Source organism: Rhynchophorus ferrugineus, unplaced genomic scaffold (assembly GCF_030347505.1).
Source record: "Rhynchophorus ferrugineus isolate W39M unplaced genomic scaffold, kcgeb_rfMv2 rfM4, whole genome shotgun sequence".
Classification (NCBI taxonomy): domain Eukaryota; kingdom Metazoa; phylum Arthropoda; class Insecta; order Coleoptera; family Curculionidae; genus Rhynchophorus; species Rhynchophorus ferrugineus.
Genome location: NW_027472583.1, coordinates 30,853,857 through 30,879,654, shown reverse-complemented (window position 1 = coordinate 30,879,654; position 25,798 = coordinate 30,853,857). Strand labels below are relative to the sequence as shown.

General features: G+C 32.7%; 1 protein-coding gene across 1 annotated transcript in view; it reads left to right on the top strand.

Annotated features, from left to right (window-relative positions):
* The window catches only part of sli (slit guidance ligand), a 687,830-nt gene that overhangs the window by 471,688 nt on the left and 190,344 nt on the right, over positions 1 to 25,798 (top strand). The window lies entirely within an intron of this gene.

Here is a 25,798-nt window from a genome sequence, read left to right as displayed (position 1 = left end):
CAAATAGCTAAAATATCCGAATAAATTTATTATGTATTGTATTATTCTATATTAATTTTTTCCATAATTCACAGATTTGGTTCTAGTTATAAAGTGATATAAGAAATTATGCAAAATATCCATTCTTTTTCTTTCTATTCCTGAAAATATCCAACAATTACATAACTTGTGTAAAATATTATAATATGTACAACAGAATATTTAGAATATGAAAATATATGTAAATATATTTAGGATTACTCTGATTTAAAGCTGCTAATTTTTTAAATAAAAATAATATAAAACTTAATCTTCTAATAAAATTTTACGATATAATTATTACCTTATTAACGGTATAACGTAGTGGTTATGTCGTTTATATTTTACTAATATGTTTTTATTTGTTCTAGGTAAGTACAAAGGATACTCCAGAAAACCCTCTATCAAGTATAGCAGCTTGTGGTAAGCTCAGTTTTATTAAATTCCGCAATATTGAAGCAACATGTTGAGTTTAGCAAACGTATCAGGACTATATTAAATAATGCAGAAGGTTTTATTTATAACATTTTTTTATTTAGCAAGCAGCTGAGAATATAATGACTACAATTAGTATAGAAACCATTATAGTTTGATATTATACCATTAAAAGTGATTGGTTCTCCATTGCCTAAATGACTGATAATGGGGTTATTATGGATTGAAAAAAGCCAAGTCACATAAATTTAAAAGCATTTTATCGTCCTAGTCCAGCACAATTACCAACTGAAATCGTTTTTTCATTGTCAGAGAAAACATACAAAATATTTACATACTTTTGTTCGATTATAAACATTAATTTTACATTTCAGCTAATACAAACCATTATCAAAATCTAAATTGACCCATTACCGCTCATTAATATCGTAAATAGTCTCTGTTAAGCCATAAAGAATATCCGGAAAGATCTTTACGCTCCCTAGAATGTGACTCCACGTTAGAACGGACTTCGGTACAGGTCACACAGTCATGTACATTGTTCGTTTTTCATAAACAGGGACCATATTTATAAATCAATTGGACTTGATGGGACCACCTAGATGGTACTCGATGGTCAGGACAGCCCTTTGCTTGTATCCTGGGGCGGGTTGTGGTTTTTAATGGGGTATTGGGCTGAATATAATGTCGTGTCATTACCTTGTCATTAGAAATATTAATTTTAATATTATTGTAGGTAGTTCTCGGTTGTAATGTAGTTATTTTCGAGTCTTTAATGATTCCCATTACTTGTCGATCCATAATGGACTTAATTGAGTCAATTTTTGTCATGATGGAGCTATAATATATTATTTTTATAATAAGAGGCTATTTTCCCAACGAAATGGAAAGAAGCTATTTTTTAATAATTTGTGGGATTATAAACGTCTTTAAAGTATAACAAGTATAAAAGACACTAATTTTCTAAAATTATAAAGAGTAAAAAGGAAATGATCCCAGTTATGACAAAATATTACAAATATCACTATTTCTATCAAAATTTAAAAAATATTTACTAACCAGACAGATAGATATTAATAATAGTAAAATATCTGTAATTTTAAATATATGTAAGAATGCGTCATTTTATTTATATATTTAACTAATTTGTCTGTGTTGTTTTGAGAGTTTTTTTTTAAAATAATTTGTGGGAAACCTGCATGACATTCCCGGAATGACATCATCAAGAATTTTTGCCTCATTGTCCCTTAGAAGTATTCAAAATCTTTGCAAAAATCCTATACATAAAATCTGAAAATAATTTCATATAAACTTTGATGCCAATCTTGTTGTTCCTTTTTTTAAACATCCATATTCATCCCAATCACTTAACTATTTCTTCATTAAAAATAGAAGCGATTGGAGCAGGAGGGAAGGTGAAACGTTGTTAATGTGTTTATAATAGATTTTTAACCAAATCAATATATTCCTACTGATTTCAATACTTAAACCCAAGTTTTGATAAGATAATAAGTCACAATAAGATTTCGTCAAAATTGGTGTAGCGGTTTAGGAGGACTTTCACCATACATATGGTAATATTTCTAAGAAAGCTGTGAGTCTGTGGAACACTTTGTTGTTTCATTCACTGACAGTGTCTATTTATATCAATCTTACAAACTGTAAAAAGAATATACCCACATGCCATTGACCAGTGGTTAGATCGTAGTAATTTTTTCTTATCCCGAGATTTTGAAATTGTTAACAAATAAGGCGTTTGATAGATTGTCAACGGCTAATGAAAAATTAGAATCACTATGCCAGTTATCTTTTTATCGGTTTTGTTTGAAAAAATGCTTTTAACATTCTTGTCACTCGTTAAATCAATCGGTATTGATAGATTCATATGTAATGTTCTTATTTTTTATCTAACTAATAACAAACAGCTATACGAATTCCACATGGTAAACAAATTTGGGCTCAGCATTCAGCATAAAACTGCACCATCAATTACTATTGCTATAATGTAAGGCAGGCACCAACATAAATGTCATCAATGTCATCAATGTGAATGAGTTCTACATTTTACAATTTTTGTATCATAATGTATATATCTTTTACAAAAATTGGATGCCCATTAGACCTGAATCTACCAAACGATTTTTGAAGGACATTTAAGGCAGAGGCCTCGAGGCAGCCATTTATAATAAGACATCGTCAAAAGTATCAGATTTTATACTGTTTTTTTCGTTTCAAAAGCGGTTCTTCAGTATTTAGGCCAGTAACCAAGTCAATTGTGTAGATTTTACTGTAAATTTGAATCCTAAACCCTCTTTTAATACCCTCAATATTATTTTCCTGTATGGAAAGCGTACTTAAATAAGAAATGTTTACTTTTCATACTTTTAATGCAATTTCTCCATTATTTATGGACCGATATGGACTACAACCTAGACAGCATTTAATTTCTTAAAGAAGGACCACATCTTTTGAGGCTCTACAACTATTCGACTGATCGGTTGCAAAACACCGTGTAGGGAAATATTTTCTTTCAGTGTTTAGCTCAAACATATTAATTGCAATATTTTGTATATTTTAGTTTTTATTGGTACGTTTTACTAAGCTAGGCATTTCTAGCAATTCTCCCGAAACCCCTTGAAATTTCGAATTCATATAATAATATAATAAATCACTAAATTTTCAACAACAGTTTATCATTATTTAACAGACTTCACATAAGGAGGTTCTAGGTTATACTGTAAAATATAACAAATGTATGTTCGCCGATTTCTCCGTCAATTATGAACCGATTTTCAAAATTCTTTTTTTATTCAAAAGAATGCACTTCCGAGGTGGCTCCATTGGAACCAAGTCAGGATCTGTTGCGGGGAAGGAGGAAAATGGAGGGAAATCCTCAAATTTAAAATTTTGTGTATAATGTTATCGCCGAGCTGATGTGATGGAAAATCGGAAGTCGTTCAGTGCAAAAGCCATTGATTGCCTTTTAAACACAAACCATATCAATTGCTTCTGTAACAGTTAGAGCGTTCAGCTCATATACGGTGGTCGCGGGTTCGATTCCCGGCGGTGACAAAAATCTGTTGTTGTTCTAGTTAGATTAAAAAAAAGTATGAGGAAATAAATAAGGAACTCACTAAAAGGCAAAGAATAATCAAATTGAGATTTTTAACACAAAAAAACGTTTTAAATTAAAATATTTTCATTATAACCGTTGTAGTAACTAAGTAAAAATAAACAAAAACCTTATTTAGCTTATCTACTACACGTATATCATATACTACTGTATAGATATTACAACAATTATAATGTACATATTTTATTTTATTTTATTAAACGTTTATTTTTTGAAATCGGTTTAATTTTTTTGTTTAAAATATTTTTTCTATAAACTTTTTCTTTATTTTAACAAATTATGTTTAATCATGTTTTGTTTGCTTTACTGGCTCTGGTTGAAAATATTTACACATCGACATAGATGATAGCTATCTATCCTAGTAATTAGAAAACGTGCCGCGTGGAAGCCTTTCTATAAAAAAGACAACTTTGACATGTTACTAGAATTTTATTAATATTATTTAGGAGCCTAACTATTAATAATTACTGAATCTATTTAACTTGGTTCTTAATGATTCCGATAATTCACTAATGGATATTTTTTGATGGATGTTGCGGCTCATGTGCGCCAGACGATGAATTGCAGGCGTTGTCGCAATTGGCGTCATCGAATTTAATGCAGTTTTCGATCGATCAATTCGATCATACCGCCCGACATCAACAAAAGGTAACCCTATGTCGTCCCCCCGGGGATCTAGTAAACATGTCCATTACTGAATTATTGTCTCTGTGATGGATTAATGTCATTTCGTCTCTGGTGTTAAGCGCCGTGTACGAGAACGTTTTCGGTATAATTCCGTCCGTTTTGCGGTCCGGCGAAAGGAAGGCAATAGTTGGAATGGCATGGGGGGGGGGGGACGGTTTCGTAATAACGGGGAAAGGGTACGAATCCACGGGGACCGGAATCAGGTTTGATTGTTACTATGCGTTACATCACATCTGTATAATAAATATAAACAAAGTTGTATTGATATGTTTCAAAGATTATGAGTCAATAGTGTCCACGCATCTATAAACTTTTTCACTAACTGCTTGCTAATTGCAATTTTGCTATTAATTTTTTTTATAACATCTTTATTAAATACACTTAGTACAATCTTAATTATAAATTAATTTATTACTACATTTCATTTGTACTTGGATTAATTCACAAGTAAAACGAGTGCGAGAAAATACATCAATATGTATTCCTCAATTATAAAATTATAACTATATAACTATAGTTTACACTAAAGGTATACACTTTTCATGAGTTCGTATGGTTTGGTTCGCAGCAGTGGTATTGCTTCCACGTTAGTATGATTTAGTAATCTTCTTTCATGTTTCGATGCGAAATCTTGGATAACTTCGCAAATCCGTTTGATTTCTAGGTCAACGTGCAGTTCTTCGTTGGTTACGTAGCGATCGACATTGGTGAATAGAACTGAAGAACCTTGCTTTGACAGCGTTGGATTATTAGTTGATTTGAATTTTTAGCGCAACCCCATATTTGCACCCCATAGGTCCAAATTGGCTTTGTAATTGTCTTATAAATCAACTTCTTTGATTTTAAATCAAGTTGAGAGTATCTTCCAACTAACCAGTATAGTTGTTTTATTTTGGTTCTAATGTGTTTTGCTCTTTGTCTAACATGATGTTTCCAATTTAATCTACCGTCAAGATGGATGCCGAGGTATCTAGCTGAGTCTGCTTGAGGAATCGGGCATCCATTGAGTAATATAATTAAGTTTTTGTTGTTTCGTAATAACGCAAAATTAACGTGGACAGATTTGGAGGTGTTAAGTTGAATTTTCCAATCTTTCGTCCATTTGTAGATTTTGTTGACTGCCACTTGTACATTTTCTACTGCCCTAGGCAGAGATATGTCATTTGCCATAATAATTATGTCGTCAGCAAAGGTTCTTTTGTTACTGGAATGTAAGCAGTGTAGAGCACATGTAGAAGACGCCCTAAGACGCTAACTTTTGGAACTCCAGCCGAAATAGTTTTAAATGTCGAGAACGCCATTTCGTGCGATACTCTGAGATTTCTTCCGAAAAGATATGACTCCAACAATTAATAGTAGTTACGCGGTAACAATTTGGTCATCTTACAGATTAATCCCAAATGGCCAACCCGATGAAAAGCTTCTATATACATCTAGGAATATTGCAGGGCAGTATTTCTTTACCTCAAACGCTTTTTCAATAGCTTCAGTTACTCTATGCACTTGATCGATTGTTAAATGGTGATTTCGAAAACCAAACTAGAAATCTGGAGTATTACAAAATTTTTAAAACGTTTAAATATTAGTTTCTCAAATAGCTTTGATACTGCAGGTAGCAGCGAAATAGGCCTGTAAGATTCGACTTGTTCTGAAGGTTCGTCAGGTTTGTTGAGCATAATTATTTGTGCCATCTTAAGGCATTCCGGAACATGCTTCAGTCTTAAATAGGCATTAAATATATATGCCAACATGTTGATTGCTTTTCGTGGCAGTTCTTTCAATAATCTAGGTAAAATGTCATCTATACCAGGTGCCTTTTTAGGTTTGAGGTTATAAATTTCAGTGGCAATTTCCAATGGAGAATTTAGATTTAGATCTACGTTGACAAACAGGAGATGTATCCATGGTAGATTCTATATCATTAAGTTGAAATATCCTAGTTAAGTATTGTGCGAACAATTCAGCTGTTTGCTGTTAGTTTCGCGAGTGTTATATTTTTGCTGCTATATGCATCCTAGCAGCAAAAAATTGATGATATGAATATTTTTTATTACATCTTACATTGTAAAAAAATAAGTTTAATCAATAATTATATAAAATAAGATGTAAATATCTCAATGTTTTAAAAATGTTTTGTCTGTATCTACATTTAAAATAATAACTATAAATAAGCGACTAGGTTGTTATGAGAACGTTAAATTATCTGCAAAAGTTACAATTTTATATTATGGATTTAAACTAGCCATTTGGTTGCAAATGATGTAGATAAATGAATTTTATAAGAACTATGTTAATTCACAGGAACTTCAGATCGCTTTTACACTTTAAACTGTGATGCCGGGAATGTCTTTCAAAGCCTGAAGGTTTGTTACTTAGAATAGTTTATGGGTATTGGTCTTTGAGCACCTCCAATCTATCTTTTGTAACCTTACAGCGTCAGCTGCGATATTTTTAGCCGAACTCCACTTGACTAAAGCAACGAATGCTTTAACCTACCGCGGAATGATTCGAATCTAACGTCAACTTCTTGTCTTGGCGATCAATTTATTTTGATTTTATTTTAAATCAATGAATTCAATAGAGGACAGCCTTATGATCATCCTGGAATCCTATCAACTACGCCTGTTACAATATGTGAAAGGGTTTATAAACCAAAATCTATTATTTTACGGAAAGAGAGATGACTTGTTGAACGGCATTATACATTAGACTGCTGTTTTTTAAAATTAAATGCACCTCACTATACTACAGTCCACAAAGTTAACTTTGTTAACTTTGCGAGATGTCGTACCAAAGTAATCGAATTATTTATAGATAATTGAAATTGTTTTTTTTTTTCGATTATATCGTTTATGCCCAACACTTTATTATACACATTTGTGGGCACCTCTTAATATTAAAATGTTACATTAACATTGTTATTTTTTTTAATTATTGGATAATTTTGTAAATTCACCTATTACACAATTATAAAAATGTTTCATGGATCGTCATGATAAATCATGAAATCATAATAGATGATAACAATGGTTCAGCGCAGAATCAAGACTAACTAGTCACTCGCCAGTTTCGTCAGTTTCGCGGATTGCTAAATATTCTGAATTAGATTCTATTAATTTACGGTTAATAGATCATAATGATATATTTGAAAAAATATTCTACATTTTAAATAACCTATTTATCATTATGTGGTGAAATTGTTTTGCGTAATTGTTTGATTACGTAATTGCGTAATTGTTAGAACAGTTACTCATCAATATGTATCCATAATAGAAAAAGAGCATATTGTTAATCAGCATTCTGCTATACACATATTTCTATTCTTTCTTATTAAATGATTTATTTTTCTTAAATGTACCAAAATTAAAAAAAAATATTTTAATTCCATAAACAAATGATGTGTAGCAAAAAATAAGATAAATCTAAAGAATTGAACATTTTAGATCGTTATCTATAATTTTAATTCATGTATTTTTTGAAGCATGTTGTATAACGTCGATTTTGCTGTTGTTGCTGTTTATGAGTTCCTCAAACTAGATGCCGTTGATTTACAATTAAAGATGATCATCCATTGTCAAGACTTCCATGATACAATAATCCATGAATTTACTGTGTATCATCATATCATGACTTATCAGAGTCTAGACCTGCACAGGTTCACGATCACCATTTATGTTTTACTCAAAAATTAAAAAAGTCATATTATACGAAAGCCCTTTATATATAAAAAAAGCAAGTATACTTCTTTAGCGCATTTAGTAATTTCGCTAATTCGTCTAATCCGATAAGAGAATGTTTGTAACGAAAAGATAGTATTTTACTGTCATTACTCTAAGGTGGTTTATGATTATTAGTACCGTATATGTACTACCTATTTGGTTTTTACCGATTTATTTAATCGGTATTTAAAAACCATTTTACACACAGCAAATCGATGTTAGGATGTGTGAAATTGCAAAGAACAACAACATCCATGATTTATTGTCGTTTTATTTAATAAGATAATAACGAGAAATCGTGGGATAGACTTCAGTAAATATGTTCTTTCGAACGTGATTTTTTTATCTATTAAAGCCGTAAGTCATCAACAAAGGTTATTTAAGGTTATGTAATTTAAGTAATATATCTTACTAATATTGATTTTATAAATAACATATTTAATGTCTGGTTATTTATCGTTTTCTACTGTCTTCCATTGAATCAATATACCTTGTTGTTCCTGTAGATAAGAAGACATCGGTAATTTTGACAAATATGCGAATATAAACTAGTTTTATAATAACTGTTTATAATAAATGTGAATTTAAATTAAAATCTGGTTTAGTAACTTTGCGTTTCCACGTAGATGGACAGTCATATATTTTCATTGAGAAACTTCTAGATCTATTCTTTTAGGTTAAAAAACTGGTTCGTTGAATTTTATTTTCTATTGAGTCTTAATAAATAATAAGCCTTAGGCTGTTGAGTAGTATTTTCTCAGAAATTTCGATGCAATTATAGAAAAATGAGTTTGTATTAGTATTTATACTATAATTTAGTTCTTTGTCGTGCTTTGGTTTCATAAGAATTTCCATGACTCTCCAGTTTGTGCATACATTTTATGGCCAGTTCACCATCACAACTCATCGTGTCCTTATATCATCGACTAATTATTAGACAGATTTATATAAAACGTATTTTCTACAAAATAGCCACTGTACATAACAAATAATATATTTTACTATCTTCACCAATTTTTCTTTAAGAAGTTGTCGTAGCCGAATCAACACAGATATTCAATTAGCTAGTATACAATCTGTATCTAAATTAAAAGCTAACTTGTCATCACACCTACAACGAAATACACCTACGTAACATAGTGACGATGATTTGGTAGGGCCATCAATAAACTTTAAATAAAACCTTCGTTTAAATAGCTCATTACTGCTGATGGATACTCGTACATCATTATGACGCTGAAACGAATAATGCACATATTTTATAATGATGTCATTTGTTGGGATGATGTTTTATCAGACGGTATCGATTAAGGCCTATTTGACAGTAACATATAGCCGGATCTTTTCCCGTGTATTTTAAGTGTCTGGATGTTTTATTAAGATATATTTTTCAGTAATATCATACAGAATGATGGGACATCGGTGTAAGTTTAGCTAAATAAATGTTGTCTGTATCAGTTGTCGCTTGAAACGCTAGTTATTACTGCGATTTTTTGGCATTAAACGTGATTACAAATTTATTTATAATTTTTGTTTTAATTTTTTTCCGTTTATAACAATAGAGTATGTATCGACTTAGTTATTATATTTGTAGGAATGTTCGTCTGGCCGGTCGGAATGTGTGGCTGTTGATGCGATTGTTTGTTCGAACACTCACTACTATTTTGTGGAAGGAATTTACACGAGAACTGAAAACACTGGTTGAAGAAGTACTTGGGAGAATGGACAGGATATTAGGTTAGGTAAAGGAAGTACGGTAGCGCTGTGGAAGTGGTACTGTTACAAGGGGATAGAGAAAAGAAAAGAGAGCGAGACTATCTTTTTTTTCTTTTACCAAGTTGACCAGCTAGAACCAAATAGTCTTCTGTTGATTTAGCTTCGGGTTCGAGGTATTATTGTTTTGTGGACGACAGAGACCCTGGGTTACGACTGGGATTGTCGTAGTTTGTTCACTACTGAGGTTTGTGGATGGGTAGAGATTTAATCAAGGTATTGTCGTGTTCTAAGGTGCCTATGAAGAACCTTATACTGGGCATGTTTATGATATTCTTCACAAACGGGATGCCTGATTCGAGGTGTGTATTGACGTTGGGCAACGCGCGAATTTTTTTGGATTGGAACACTTGTAATAGTTCAAGTTGTCTCTCAGAGACATACCTGTACCATACCTGTGCTTCGTTGAGGCAGACTGGACGGACTAGCATTTTATACAGTGTCGCTTTTTGTGGGATTGGAAGTTTACTTTTTCTGCAGAGGAGTGGAAATAGTAGGCTGTACACGCCATTTCCTTTGCAAATGGCGTGAAAGCGAGACGTCGTCGTGGTGATCTTTTATATATCCGGGAACCGCATGGTACGAATCCACCGGCGTTGCCAATCTTTGAACTTGCTGTACGCGGTGCGGTTAGGTTGGTGAATGCGTGGTGGCCTAAAGGGTTGTAGCGATCGCTACATATTACACAAATACATTACAGCAAACATTGGGTTGTCGATAAGATGATTTATATCAAAACAAAGATAATTATTTTAATTATTGTTTATATACCGTTACTGTTCGCACCGTGTTTGTTATTATGAGTCATCAATTTATATGTTTATATAGATGGTATGTATCTTTAAAAATTGTCAATAACATAAGGATTTGTATCATTCTTCGTTATGTTTATTCAATCCTACAACTTTTCTGTACTATTTTCCACATCTTATTTTCCTTGTATGCCTGAAGGTCCTTTTTAACCAACTTCGAAAAAGGAGGAGGTTCTATGTTCGGCTGTATATTTTTTTAATGTATGTTTGCCGATTTATCCGTCAATTGTGACTTGTGACTGATTTTCAAAATTATTTTTTATTCAAAAGACTGCACTTCCGAAAATCGAGGGAAATGCTCAAATCTCAAAGGCACGTACAAAGTTTTCACATATTGTTTATCTATAATAATCAGATATGTGTGCATAATGTTACTGCTGAGCTGATGTGACGGAAAATCGGAAGGCATTCGGTTTGCTTTTGAAGCTCAAACTATAGCATTTATGACGTCGTAGAAATATTATACACATCCAATTTTATTGTATAATAGATAAACTATTTAGCTTCCAAACGGAAGTCGCAGGTTCGGTTCCCGGCGGGTATAATAAATTTTTGTTGTATAGTTAGAACATTGGTTAAATCATCTAGACTATGTCTATGTAAAGTATGTAAACATGTAAAAAAGAATAGGAAAGAGCAAGAATTGTAATATAGGAACAAGTATTGGTTAATTAGATAAACATCATAGTTATCAGTACATAATAAATTGGTATTATACAACCAAGTATTAAACCTATATGGACAAAATTTTGCAGAACAAAGTCCTGAAAATTATTGTAAGTACAGTTACTACAGGTCTGACTACATACACCGAGACCTTTAGATACCGATTTTCACTTAGGAGATCAAGAGAATTGCAAGTAGCCATGTGGAGAGTATCTATTATCATGTCAATATCGAAGCATTACAACTCTTGGATAAGACCAGAACAGGATACAGACCCAAAATAATCATTCCATTGAATCTTGTTTAGAACAGTGTAGAGAAGTACATTTAATAGAAAAACGGCAATGTTTATACAAAAACATTATTACACCAGAGACTAAGATAGGGCCGATGGATCCTCCTAGATACATACCTACATTTAAGTTATTGTAAAGACAAATTGTAGGTTAGTCAGCAACGACTAGTAACAATGTAGTAAACAAATTATTAAAAAAATGTTACCTAGAAAGTAGCCACGAAATTGTCATTTATAAGGTTAGTATTAATATATTATATATTATAATAGTGGTTTGATAATAATGGATAGTGTCAACTTTTTACTCCCAAATTACAATTTTGAATGCACCCAAAATGATTTGGCAACCAACAACAATGCCGCTCCTTTGTAACAGTGACCGTAATACTTCGTATGGGAAACAATGTTGTTTTTACAAGTTTCCTCGAAATTATTCCACATTTTCTCACCACCTTTACTGGACTTCTGCATTGCATAACCAAAAATTAGTCAAACCGGTACAACCATTCTCGAGTTTTAGTGATATTAACGAACAGTAATTAATTTTTACATATATAGAAGATTTTATAATTTAATTATAGTGTCTAATGTTACTACTCACAATTAGTTATTGGTGTTAGTTATACTTGCCACTCTATTATGTGCAATTAAACCAGGTATTTTGAATTTTAGAACTTCTGAGTCTAGATTAATATATTTCCACGATCATCATAAAATTGACATAGTGAGACTATCAAAATCTAGTGTTTAATAGAAGGGAACTTCAAATCAAATCGTTTAGAATACTCACGTTATAGTATTAACTCTTCATATAAATAGTAAAATTCTTCTTACAGGGAATGTCATTATTCATGTACTAGTAATTCTTCGTTCTTTAATATTTATGTTCGATAGTTCTACTTTTTGTTATAATGTATATCCCTAACATTTGTAAGATATAAAGGGAATCATTCTGGCGAATATGTAGTTATGTTATTCTTGGTGCTATCAATCTTTACGTTCTAGTACAGCTGATGTAAAGAAAGCTGATTAATAATTGAGCTAGAATTAAAATTGTTGATAAAATAGTTTAAACCCTCGCAATTTAAAAAACCTTTACATTGATTTTTCGGGTGACCAACTAAAAACGGACTATTAAAGATCAAGCAAGCCAGGAACGATCGATATATCGAATTGGAGGTATATTTTTCCACCATTATCGAGACAATGATCGTAGTTATTCGCCGTCCATAATTGTCGAAATGACCATTTCGTCGGAACACAAAAGGCCACCATCGTCACGGCAATCACACTTAAATATATTTCGACCCCGGGCCCCGGCTCTCGTCGAAGACAATGCCGTGGCGGGCAAACAAACGAGCATCGGCGCTATTCAATCGTTTCGAATTACAGGCCGAAGGACCGTTTAGATTGAGCGATCCGATAGAAGGCGCAGAAGAAAAGAATTGGCCATCGACATGCGATAACGTTTTGTTGCCGGGTTCTGTCGTGCGATGACGCTCGCTCGAGTAATAAACAGAAGAAAAAACGGCGGCGGCGGCGGCGTCGTCTGTCACAAACAACTGAAACTAATCGAAACGTCGATAGAACAAACAGAACACGCGTCGAACTTTTCCTGTCGCTTGTCATTACGCTGTTTGAAATAATTTATCCTGCTGGTTCCGGTTAATTTTCAACAGTTCTCTCACCAAGACGACGGATGATGGATTAAGATGATACATTTCATATATCGTATAAACAATATATATATATATATATATATATATATATATATATATATATATATATATATATATATATATATATATATATATATATATATATATATATATATATATATATATATATATATATATATATAATATATATATATATATATATATATATATATATATATATATATATATATATATATATATATATATGTATATATGATATATATATATCAATCCTCTGATTTTCTACGTCTTGTCCTGTAGCTGTATTCCTTCCACGTTGCTGTGATTTAGTAACCTTATTTCATGTTTTAGAGTGAAGCCTTGGATCGCGTATTCGTATACGAGATTCGTATATCCATTTAATATCGAGGTCATCGTGCAGCTCCTATAGGTTCAAATTGGCTTTATGATTGACTAACAAATCAATCTCTTTGATTTTAGGTCAAGTTGAGAGTATCTTCCGACTAAATAGGAAAAAACTGTTTGACTTTGAGTCTAATCTGCTGTTCCCTAATTATCCTACCATCGAGATGTTTTTCATTTACGTTTTACATTTTGACGCAACGCAAAAATCAACAGATTTGGAACTATTAAACTGTATTTTTTAGGTTCTAGCCCATTTGTAGATCCTGTTGATCGGTACTAGTACTTTTTCTACAGCCTTGACAGATATGCCTCTTTTTCCATGATAACTGTGTCGTCGGCAAATGTTTTAAGTTCTGTTTCTTTTGTTATTGGGATATTAGCATTATAGAGTAGATACACGCGTGGTCCCAAGACACTACCTTGTGGAACTCCAGCTGAAATAGGTTTAAGTGTTGAGAATGTCCCTCTACGCGAGACTGAATTTTCTTTCGAAAATAAATAATTCCTGCAATCGACAGTAATTCCGCGATAGTATTTTTTTATTTTGTAGATGAATCCTAAATGTCATACCCGGTCAAAAATACGTTCAGAAATATTGTAGGGCAGTATTTTTATTCGAATGCTACTGTTACTCTGTGCACTTGGTCGTTTGTCAAGTGGTGATTTTGAAATCCAAACTGGAGATCTGGTTTTATTTTTATATACATCAAATAATTTTAATATCGCAGGTAGCAGCGAAATCGGCCTGTAAGATCAAAGTTATTCCGCCGATTTGTCAGTTTTTTAGGCATAATTATTCCAGCAACATTAAAACATTCGGAACAAGCTGCGGTCTCAAATAGGCATTGAATATATATGTTATCATGGTTATTGCTTTTCGCGGTAGCTCTTTCTTTAACCTAGGTGAGATATAATCAATTTCAGGGGCCTTTTTAGGATTGAGGTTCTTGTCATTTCTGTGGAAACTTCCATTGGAGAAATCAGATTTTGCAGCTACATATAATATTTAATATGTATACATTTTATAAAATGGGAAAGGGTTTTAATCACAAAAACTATTTAATTTACTTGAAAAACTGTTTTATTTTATGGAAAGGAAAGGGACTTGTTGAAAAATCATCCCGAGGTCTATTAAAACCATTCTTAACAGATGACCCCTCAGATCACAATGCCATCTATATCCAAGCAATACTAGCAGCGCGACATAATTGAGTTGAAACTGTTGAGTGATCAACTAAGTGAATCTAAAACATTGGCTTCTGGATTTACTACCAAAAACTAGCCGGCGTAATTGTTACAAAATGCATCTTCGGAACGAAATTCTGATACTGAAACTCTCCTGCCACTGTTGAGTGTTGAGTTTAATCTTATAGTCCTTATCTTACAATTATTCCTTACAGATTATTTTGATGTTTATAAATTTTAAAACCCTTCAAAATATTTTCTCGCAAAATACGTTTATGGAGTGACCAAATCTACTAAGCTTCCTGGAGTGTGAGTCCATATATCACAATGGTCTTTAGTTGGTGAGCATTGAATCCTTTTTTATATTTTCCAAACTGCATGCAGTTTGAGCAATTAATTTCATTATCTGAGAAATCTGGTTTGGATGCGATGAAGGCACCTAAAACCGATATCCTAGCTGACCATTGTCCATTCATGGAATTAAACCGTTTTAAAAATTAATATCGGAATTATTCTCGATATAAAAAATTATTCGTGGAAGGTCTGTAGATGTTTGGATGTTCTCTATAGCCTCAGTCATAACATGATTTTAAACGAGGAATATTATTTAGAACGGATTTTATTATATTTCAAAGCATATCTGCAAATGATCGGATAAGTTACCTGCACCGTTACCATAATATTTTTTAACAAAAAGCAGACAAAAGTAAACTTGAATAGAGAAATAGAATACACAATAGGCACACTTTTTATATATGCTGTCTATGCCTAATTCACCAAATATTTGTCCTTAATAATATTAAGTATATGCATAATATGATATTTCTGGTAAATAAGGTTAAATAATGAAAATATTTTAAAAGATTAAAGGTAAAATTTAACCCAAATAATATCAATTTAATTTAAACTATTTTATGTTGAAAGAGAATGTGGTCACTTTTTAAATTATTGTTGTGAACTATTCTTTCGACTTATAATAATATATTATAATAAACATTATAATAATTAAATATAATAGTATGTTATATTATATAATATATGTAACTATTTATATTATTTATATTATATTGTAAACTAACTAATATCTTCCTTCTGAAGAAATAACCAAACACACGTGACCATTGTCCCCTCAATTTTTTATTGTATTTATGTTATGAGGTGATTTTCCAAACTTTAATGCTTCAAAATGCAATTATTCATTATTACTAGTGCTGTAAACAACTTCAGTTCTTCTCTAGTGGTCTAACGCCCTGATGTGCATTGCTTCAGCACAGATAGTTGACTATGTTGAGGAATAAGTTAATAACTCTTCGTTACTTGAAAAATTATTCCATGCCGGTAGGTTGAATGATCAAAAGAGAACAGTTATTGTATTTCCCGAATATTACTGACTGCGGCAGTTGTAAAATGTCGTGAATCAGTCGCTTGATGAAAACATATTTAGCTTTTTATGTTGGAAAGTTCTGCTCTGTTTCTCTTTTCTTTCCCTTTCATTTAACTTTTGTCTCCTGTTGTTTCTCTCTTTGATTAATTTTTTCAGCAAGGATATACATTTCACTAGTGGTTTAAGCTACAATATACGATTTGTATTTTCATATTTACTCCTTATTTTTTATGGAGAATTCAATTAATTTCTTCTTTATTTTCTCCCTTAAATGATTATGGCCACTCTTAATATAATTAATATATTCAAAGCAAAAATACATATTTATACTTTATCCAATTGTTTATTGATACAAATTCAACATTTTTCATCAAAATTAAAATATTTTTTGATTTAAAACTAAAATGAAATTTTTTTTAATTGTATTTTGTAAGCATCCTCAATTCAGTTTATTAGTAGGAAGAATCTAAAATATAACTGAATAATGATATAAGACGACTAATCATCGGTAATTGAGAGATTACTTGAATAAAGTTCGACCTTTTCGACAGTTTTTGAAGTAATAAATAGTTGAAGTCGGAAACGGTTGAAGGCTATTCAACATCAAGATTATTTTTTTATCAAGATTAATATAGCTTTCGCGAAGTGCTTTGTAAACAGAGAAGATGTTCGAATGGAAAGCGATTAATTTTTCCAATTTGCACGATGGATGAAGCGTTTCCTCATTCCGACATTTTCCGGGGAAAACTATTCAACCACATCAACGGTAACATGAAAAGAATAAATTTCGCTCGATATTTCATCCGGTATTCCATCTCTCCCGCTCCTTCTCTCTCCTTGCCCCTAAAATAATTTCTTATACATCAAAGGGGGCAATTTCTTACACAATATTGCCGGCGAAATATAAATTATAATTATTTGGATGTGTTTACTGGCGGCGTTCGCAATATGAACCCCACAATTTGCGGTGGGCCGATTTCGAGAAGGGAGGGCTGTCGAATTTGGCCTACCGTATTATTTAACCGAATACCGACGAGATCGTAATTCAAGAGCGAGCCGGCGGAAAAGCATACGCTTTAAAATACGCTAATGTCGTATCTCCCCCGGTTTATGTTGTTCTCGCGTTTTTCTCCGGAGTTATTTCTTCGTTTAACATAGATTTATAGCCTTTATGACGGGATTTATTTAATATATTCTCTGTCTTAACGGTTTTAAGAAGAAAATTAAAAGATTGAATTAAGTTTCGACGTTTTAAATATGCCTATATGTAAATAAGAAAGGCAATATCCGCGTGTGTGTTAGAACAGCCCTTCAAAACTTACTTTTTGTTGTGTTTTTAATTATCTGAACAGGGTTTGTATAAAAGAATTGAAATTTTAAAATCCACTCTAATCTATATAAAGTGAAAAATTGATATTTAGAAATTTCTCTATCAGAAATGAGTGAGTGTGTGAGTAAGACAAAAGCTATGTTCACTATCCGAATAATTTAACCGAAAAAAAAAAGATTTCTGATTGTTTTAGTAAAGAAGTATTATATAATATTAAAGACGCGATAGAATGTTGAATGTTAACATATATTTAATATTTACAATTCCAACAATGTTAGTTTGTAGAACTCAGGGTAATATATAGCACTCAACTGCCTTCAGTTTTGGTTTATTTCATTGATATTTCAAATGAATGTCATCAGTGGAGCGTCAAAATAGCGGTAGGCTTATGCGTATCACAAGTTGAGCAGAAGCTAGAATCTGAACCTAGGCAACGTTGGGATCTAACATGGTTCCGAAAGAAGCTATACAGGCAAATTCAGGCGACAAAACTAACTGGCAAACGTGATAATTCTCTATGAACTTTTGATGTTCACATATAATTATACCGCTGCTAAAAAGTTCCGAACAATGAGCGCTATTTGTCAAGATTGCGACTCGAAGTGGTTATGGTGTGAAGGGAAAAAATTACTAGACTCATTTAGTTTTCACCAAATTTTTGTCAATTCACAACGTCAAAGGGTGTATTGATGTCGAACGTGTCCCCAATTATTGATAAAAAATAGAAAAACCATGCTTGGTTGTGGGAACAAGTAACAGCGTAAAATAAAAATTTAGTCGAATTTAATATAAAATTCAGGGTCAAATTGATAGCCAAATGTCTTCATTTAAGTAGAGTGATTTCACTACCAATCCAAAAGTAATGGTCAGTTGTCCAAGTGAATTCTTAAATTCTTTATAATTTATAGATCAGTGATAATCATGCTATATAATCTTAATCAATTGATCTCAATTGACTCACTTTTAGTTGATGTGATGAACAAGCTAAAAGTTCAAAGGTGTAGATTTGCAGTTACCAAAAGTACTGTTAATTCCAACTGACTTTCATTTTGAATTTAAAGATGTCCAATTTACCTCTTACTTAATTTTTTTACTAATTATTTAATCCGCCTTACATTCGCCAATTTTTTTTGTCAGTTACCTCTTACATTCAATATGCTTAGCAGAATCTTAATTCACTTAATCAAATTAGTTATTACTACTGTTCTGTTGTACTTGTATTAATATACAAGCAAGGCGTGTATAGGATTAGTACATCAGTATTAGAATTAATTAATCTACTTAACCAAGTTAAAAATACACTTATAGACTAAATTAGTTAATGTGGTTTGGTTCGCTTCAATCTTCTGATTTCTTGCGTGTTGGCCAGTAGCTGTATTGCTTCCACATTGCTGTGATTCAACAAATGTATTTCGTGTTTTAAGATGAAATCTTGGTTTTGTTCGTATACTTATTTGATTTCGAATTCGCTATGACGACACATCACATCACAATCAATGATTGATCTTGTGATCAATCAATTCACAATAATTTATGGTCAAGTCAGCTCGGTTGGCGCAGAGCTAAAGGCGACAGGACGGTCTACCTACTGTTGCAATAGTCGCGGGTTCGAATTCTGCTGTGGCATGGTCATACATTTTTGTTTGTGATTGTCCTAGGCAATAGTATAAAATCCGACAAGGAAAATGATCCTAACAGGCCAGTAACCAAGACGGGTAAGCTCGGATGTCTTGTGGGAAGGTTTTTAAGTTAGTCACTCGCCAGTCGGTAGGCTTAATGCCGAGGACAGTGATCCAGAGCCTACGTTAAACAATAGGTCCAGTCCAAATAAACCCTCGTTGGTAAAAAGGTGACTTCAAAATATAAATGTAAACAAAATTATGGTCAAAATTACTTAATTGTCATTTTACTTCTTTCAAGGCTTTCTTTTCAAGTTTCTTTTTCTTAATTCAAATACCTAAGTAAAGCCGGAACGCATAGGCCCATATCATAGATCAAAGTAAAACGTGCATTTTAAAGCACTTATATTTCCACCCTGTCTGATATTCCATCTATAAATGGGACCATTCACGTGAAGCGGATAACGAAAGAAACAGTTACTTTCAGAACTTTTCAATTTACTACCTCTAACCCTACGAGCTCGTGGTTGTCGAAGCACGATCGACCCCTTTACCAAAACCAAATAAGACACAGAAAGTGTACATTTGAACATATTTCACACTTAGATGGCTTTTGCGAAAGGGTCCGTTCAAACCGTGAAAATCGAATGGCGGACTCTTTTTCTTTTGCCGAGACCGGAGTACAGAGTGCGGATACGGTATGGGGCGAGGGGACTAGTGGGGAACGTAACCGTGAGGGCGCGCGGTGAAAAAGGTGAAATAACGATCTGCAGTCTTCGCGAAATATGCTTTTTGTGACAAAAATGGGAGAGCGGCGGAGGTGGGTTGCGGGGGGTTTTCTTTGAAAATATGGACTGGAAAATGAAAGGTATAGAGAGGACGAACTATCGGAAATATGGTTGAAATATTTATGGAGAATGCCTGACTATGTGTGATATTGAATCGTTTAGAGAGTGCTTCTGTTTTATATCAATTTTCTCGTCTTTTTTCCTCCATTTTTTATTATGTACTACGCTACTCGAAGCTTTTTTAGTATATAGGAAATAAATTCAAATGTTTTCTCAAAGAATATGAATATTGATAATAATACTCCTTTCTCTAAAAAATAGCAGTAAAAGAGAATAACATATTACGCTTAATGCAGAAGTAAAATAAACATATAGCATTAACATTTATTATTTTTTATTGAATATATTATTATATAATAATATCATTGAAATATAATAATAATAATAACATTGAAATTATTTTTTATTGTTACTAGTCGTTGCCGACTAACTTACAATTTGTCTTTATAATAGCTTAAATCTAGGTATATCTAAAAGCACTCATTGTTATGTACTGCTGTTTTTTTCTGTTAAATATAGACAGTCCGTATCTGAAGATTTCGTTTTATAGTGCACTTAGGACTTTTCCTGGAAAACTTTTGTTTTATTTACATTGATTATTACGGATCATCCCCATAACTGAATTCCATAGGCAGGTTTTAACAGTTGCTTCTATAATTTTATTTCATTATGTACTGACAATTGTGATATTATTCTAATTAACAATATATTTGCCTGTATTTTAACTCTAGTTCTTTGCTTTACTTTTTAACATGTTCCTTCCAGCAAAGTTTGCCGAACGAAGAATGATATACGTTGTTCAATTTATATTGAAATGCATTATTTTAAATTTAAAAAAAATATATTTAATTAAAAAATTATTTTAGCAAATCTTCAATATGACGTAATTGGTAATTATGACACTCTTTCGATGGTTTTCATATCTTACTAAATATATCGCTTTGTTTCTTCCTCGAGCTTTCGGATTTCTCATCTAAGTTTTTTATTTTTATTATTAGACCATATTCTTGCCTGTTGGCTCGCTAGTTTTTTCTATCTTCTTCTGGTATCTCCTTTTTATTTGACTTGTCATATGTCTGTTCAATTGTTCACATCTTTAGTCAAGCATGTATCACTTTGCCCCTCTGTGGATAAGCCTCAAAAAATTTTAAACTTCTTCTAGTTGCTTCATCGTTTTAGACTAGTTTTCAGGTCGATGTTGTAATGGAGGTACCTTTCCTAATCAGAAAATTTTAAGGGCTCTAGTTGCTCTTTTAATTATTATTTTCACTGAAGGTAAACACAACGATTGAGCGATAGGAGTTATAGTAAGTAGTGAAATTAGTGAAGAAACTCAATAATTTTCCCGACATCAGCAGGCCAGCTTATTTGTTGAGAGGTATCTTTTCTTGAATTCTTTGTCTTTAGTTATAATTGATTAAATATTATTCGTTCTTTAAAGGTCTTATTTGTTTGAGTTTAAATAATATTCCTGTTTCTTAAAGTTTTATATACATGACGATGATGAGAAAAAACGTTAACTAAGGAGAGAGGTGTTAAAAATGTTACAGTGAAGCAAAAAACTTGCCCTACATCTGCTGCAAATATTCTTACAGTAATGTCCCAGAGAGAGGTCTCATTTTTACGGCTAGTACACTATAAATCTATTTTTATTAAAAAAATCCAGCCATACCACACCGTGGAACCCTCGTAAAATCTTTTCATCAGCCACATTCACAGAACGCTGACCGGGCACAATCGCCGATAATTTGCACCAGTCGAAACTGTCGACGTTCTTTTGTTAGCCGACGTCATTTTATCTTCGAACATCCGAAGCTCGATGCGCCGCCATCTCGATGTCTCCTCAATTTTAGACTTTCGTCTCTCCAGTTCATCGGCCATTATTGCCACGGACTTCGTGAAGTCGATGGTGATAAAAACGCGACTTCCATCGAAATCTGGGCCCGCACCCACGCCCTAGGGGGCGACGGGGGACGAGGCCGAAATGATTAAACATATTCGGTTATTCTCAACATCAATAATATGATTCATAATTCGTTTCCTTTGGTCGCAGATGAAAAGAAAATCCCCCTGATAATGAGAAAGAAAACCGGAGGGAGTGACATTGATGTATAAAGTATGAATCGGGGGAGGTAGGGCGCGGGAGGTGGTCGTTCGATAAATTACGGGATTGGTAATTTTTGTTGAAATTGGAAAAAAGTCATTTACATTTTTTTAATGTAAATATGGGAAGTGAACGCCAACTTATTCAAGTCAAATAAAAAAACGTTTTTCTCTGAAATCATGTTTTTTTATAATTATTATAATAATAAAAAGATCAGTCTAAGTTAAAAATAATCACACTTCTCCATCATTTAAAAATACCATTACTTATTTAATATACAGTATATAAATCTATAATTTTATTCATGACTGACAATTCCCGACAAATATATTTGTTGTTGTTTCTTTTGTTTTTTTAATTGTGAGTCGGTCACTCCTGTATTAGTTCTTACTAATTGTATTGGGAACATAGAAAACCTAATAGTTTTCCCAGATTAGATTAATTGAGACAAATTTCAGGCTGTCCTTTGTGGTCTTATAACCTGTACTGCGGTGCTTGTACCAAGAACTTATGTATTTAAATATTAGCATGGATCAACTCATTCATACTTAATGGCAAGAGGGCTATGAGCAGCTCTGTGACCTTACAACTTCAACTACGATACTTTTATCCAAAGTTCACTTAACTATATCAAGGAATATTTGAAGTAACTGCGAAACAATAGCCACTCATATATCAAATCTAATTTAATTCTGGTTAACGGAATGAATTTAAAAGACAAAATATGGTAACCTATCGACTACTATTGGAGTTATGAAATATGAGGCTACAGAAACAAACAAGATATAATTGAGATGATGATGCTAGGTAGAGCATAACATATATACTCTTAAATAATAATAGTAATATAATTCGTTCATTCATTTTAGTCTCGTTACCTATGATATTGTATTTCGTTGAGAAATAAATTTAGTAAATAATTTACAATATTATTTCAATTGTTTATTTTTGAAGAGAAGTTGATGATCTTGCAACTTAAACATTATTATAATAAATATTCTTTAAATTATTCAATTCAATCGAAAACGGAAAAAAGCTTACTGTATGTTTATTATTGCAATAGAAGAATAGTCGTTTATTGAATTGTAGAATTCTTTGAAATGTTCTTCTGATATTCAAGACTGTCGCTCTTGGTATTCACTATAAGTAAGATTTTTGTAACCATGAAATGAGAATAAAATTATAATGACATAAAGTTCTTGTTGTTGCAGATATTCATACAGTTTTCATAAAAAAATTTAAATAATAACTTGTTTACAAGATAAGCAAAAAATAAATCGGTGAAGCGTGTTACAGTTATGTCTTAAGAATATTCAAGAATTTATTCGCTAACTAGCTAATTATTATTAGTTGAAGTATTTATTTGAAATATTCATCATGCTTTGTTGCCTCTTATGTCAGTCTCTCTGTGTCACAATAAAGCTAGTTTTGTTTCAATCATTTATTCTGTTATCTACTCCATATTCTGAGCAAAACACGTTCAGTTTTAGTTCAGGTTCAAGTTATAGAGATGACAATAATTGCCAGGGTTGAGATAAATATATTACGGAAGACCATAGTTGTTTATACCTGGGCATACTGAGGCTATAAACCCATTAAAATTATGTTTATCTTCCACAACGAATAGCTCTTTATCGCCTTTGCCAGTGGGCTCATTTAAACTATATTACTAGAGGTTAGCAGTTTGTATTTAAAACTATTTACCTCTGCAGGTCATAAACAACCAAACAGTCCCGTTTCTGTTAACGACATATAGTAATGTCCATTAGCACACCTTCGTTCATCGTCATCCTAACCTATTTGGGAAGGGACAACCGTCGAAAAACCATAAACACGGGATTTATTAGAGCGAAAAGGAAGTCCGGGACGGCGGATGCATTTTATTGCACGGTGCAGACGGTCCCGTCCCTCTTCCTTTATCTGCCATGGGATTTGTTTTTCTTGTTTGCTAGACGGACCGTAATGGCTGATCGCGTTTCATTAAGGGCTGTCTGTTGTTTTTTATTGCTTTGTCTTTACGGATGGACCCGGTAAAAGGTCAGCAAATTCGTTAATATCCGACGCAGCAGGAATAATAATTATCTAAATTAAATGTTTTTAACTTTTATGCTTTGTTTTGTTTGTATTATGATTGTAAATAATAATATACATTAAAATAGCAGTAATTAGGGATTCTGCGTCCGAAATTATTCCAAAATTATTTATTAATGTTACATAATAAAATGAATAACATTTTGATTGATAAATAGGAAAATATTTCCGACTGTTTTATGTTACCTTGGCAATTATTACATAAAGCTCTTTTTAATTGACATTTTCGATTTTCTAGATCTTTAAATGTTTGTTCCAGTCTTTGGAAGGTTAAAACCTCTCTCATTATTTTTAAATTTTAACGAAAGGTAATTTAGCAATAACTAGGATTAACTAAAAATAATACTGTTATTTTATTTAAAATACATGCGGTAGTTATACGCTAATTTGTTTTTAATATTTATTAGGTCGGCGCTCAAAATATCGTTGGGTACCTTCCGATTGTCACCAGAGATAAGTTTGTTCAGCCCTACATCCACCATTCCTCTCACCTGCTGTCGAAATCATCTCTCCCTTAAATTCGCAGAAAGATCGATTACACCCTAATTTTCTCAGTGTGTATTTCTAGACGGAGCACCCTTACTCTTTCACGAGATCAAGGTTATTTGAACTCCTCTCTATCTACCCGGAACACAGTGATATTTATACCGATGGATCCAAATCCAATACAGGACTTGGTTGTGCTTTCATTTGTAACGAATAGACCTGCCTTTTCAGGCTTGTTGTACACGGCACTATACTCATCATGAATAATTATACGCTATACACCAGACGCTAAAATATATGTCCACTCGACCATACGGAAAATGACTTATCTTTTCAGACTCGTACAGTTCACTGAATTGCTGTCTTGAACGGAAGTACAGTCATTCTCTAGTCTCCTGCAGTCACTCTTCTGACGCTACTGTGGATTCCTTCTCACGTTGGGAAACTTGGGATACCGCGGCGAGGTCTGCCGTCCACTCTCAACTTACTATCAAGAACATATGTATCTGCACAGATCTCTATCCCATTATCAGAACCTTTACCAGAGCCGCAGTGCAAGTACGTTGAAACTGAATGATGGTACTTCGTATCCCTTCTACCCGTTCCCATACAGTGAAACTCCTTCGGCTGAGACTGGGACACTGTTATACCTCGCACAGCTATTTGATGTCTTCATGCGCTTAAGCGAGCTGTGAATTCTGTGAGCAATCCCCAGTCTCTGTCTTCCACCTTATCAGAGACTGTCATCCCCTTTCTTCTATAAGAATAAGATTGGGGCTGATATATTATAGGAGGACTCTAGTCGGCCACAATAGTAGTGAGCTGATTGGATTTTTACCAGAGATTGATTATTATCATAAAATGTAACTCATATGAATCGTTTCCTTAAATCTCAATAATTATCGTCTATCTTTGTAACCTTCAAATATCCTTCTTATTTCCCCGAATGTTGATATTTTGCTATTGACGTTCATGTTCTCTATACCCAAAATGTATCCACATACACTTTGTCTTATATATTATGTTAATTTATTATATAAATGTTATTTATACATATAAACATTTGTATTTTCACGTCCTTTATACGGAATGTCATGGTTGTTTGGAAAGCGACACAAAAATATTTATT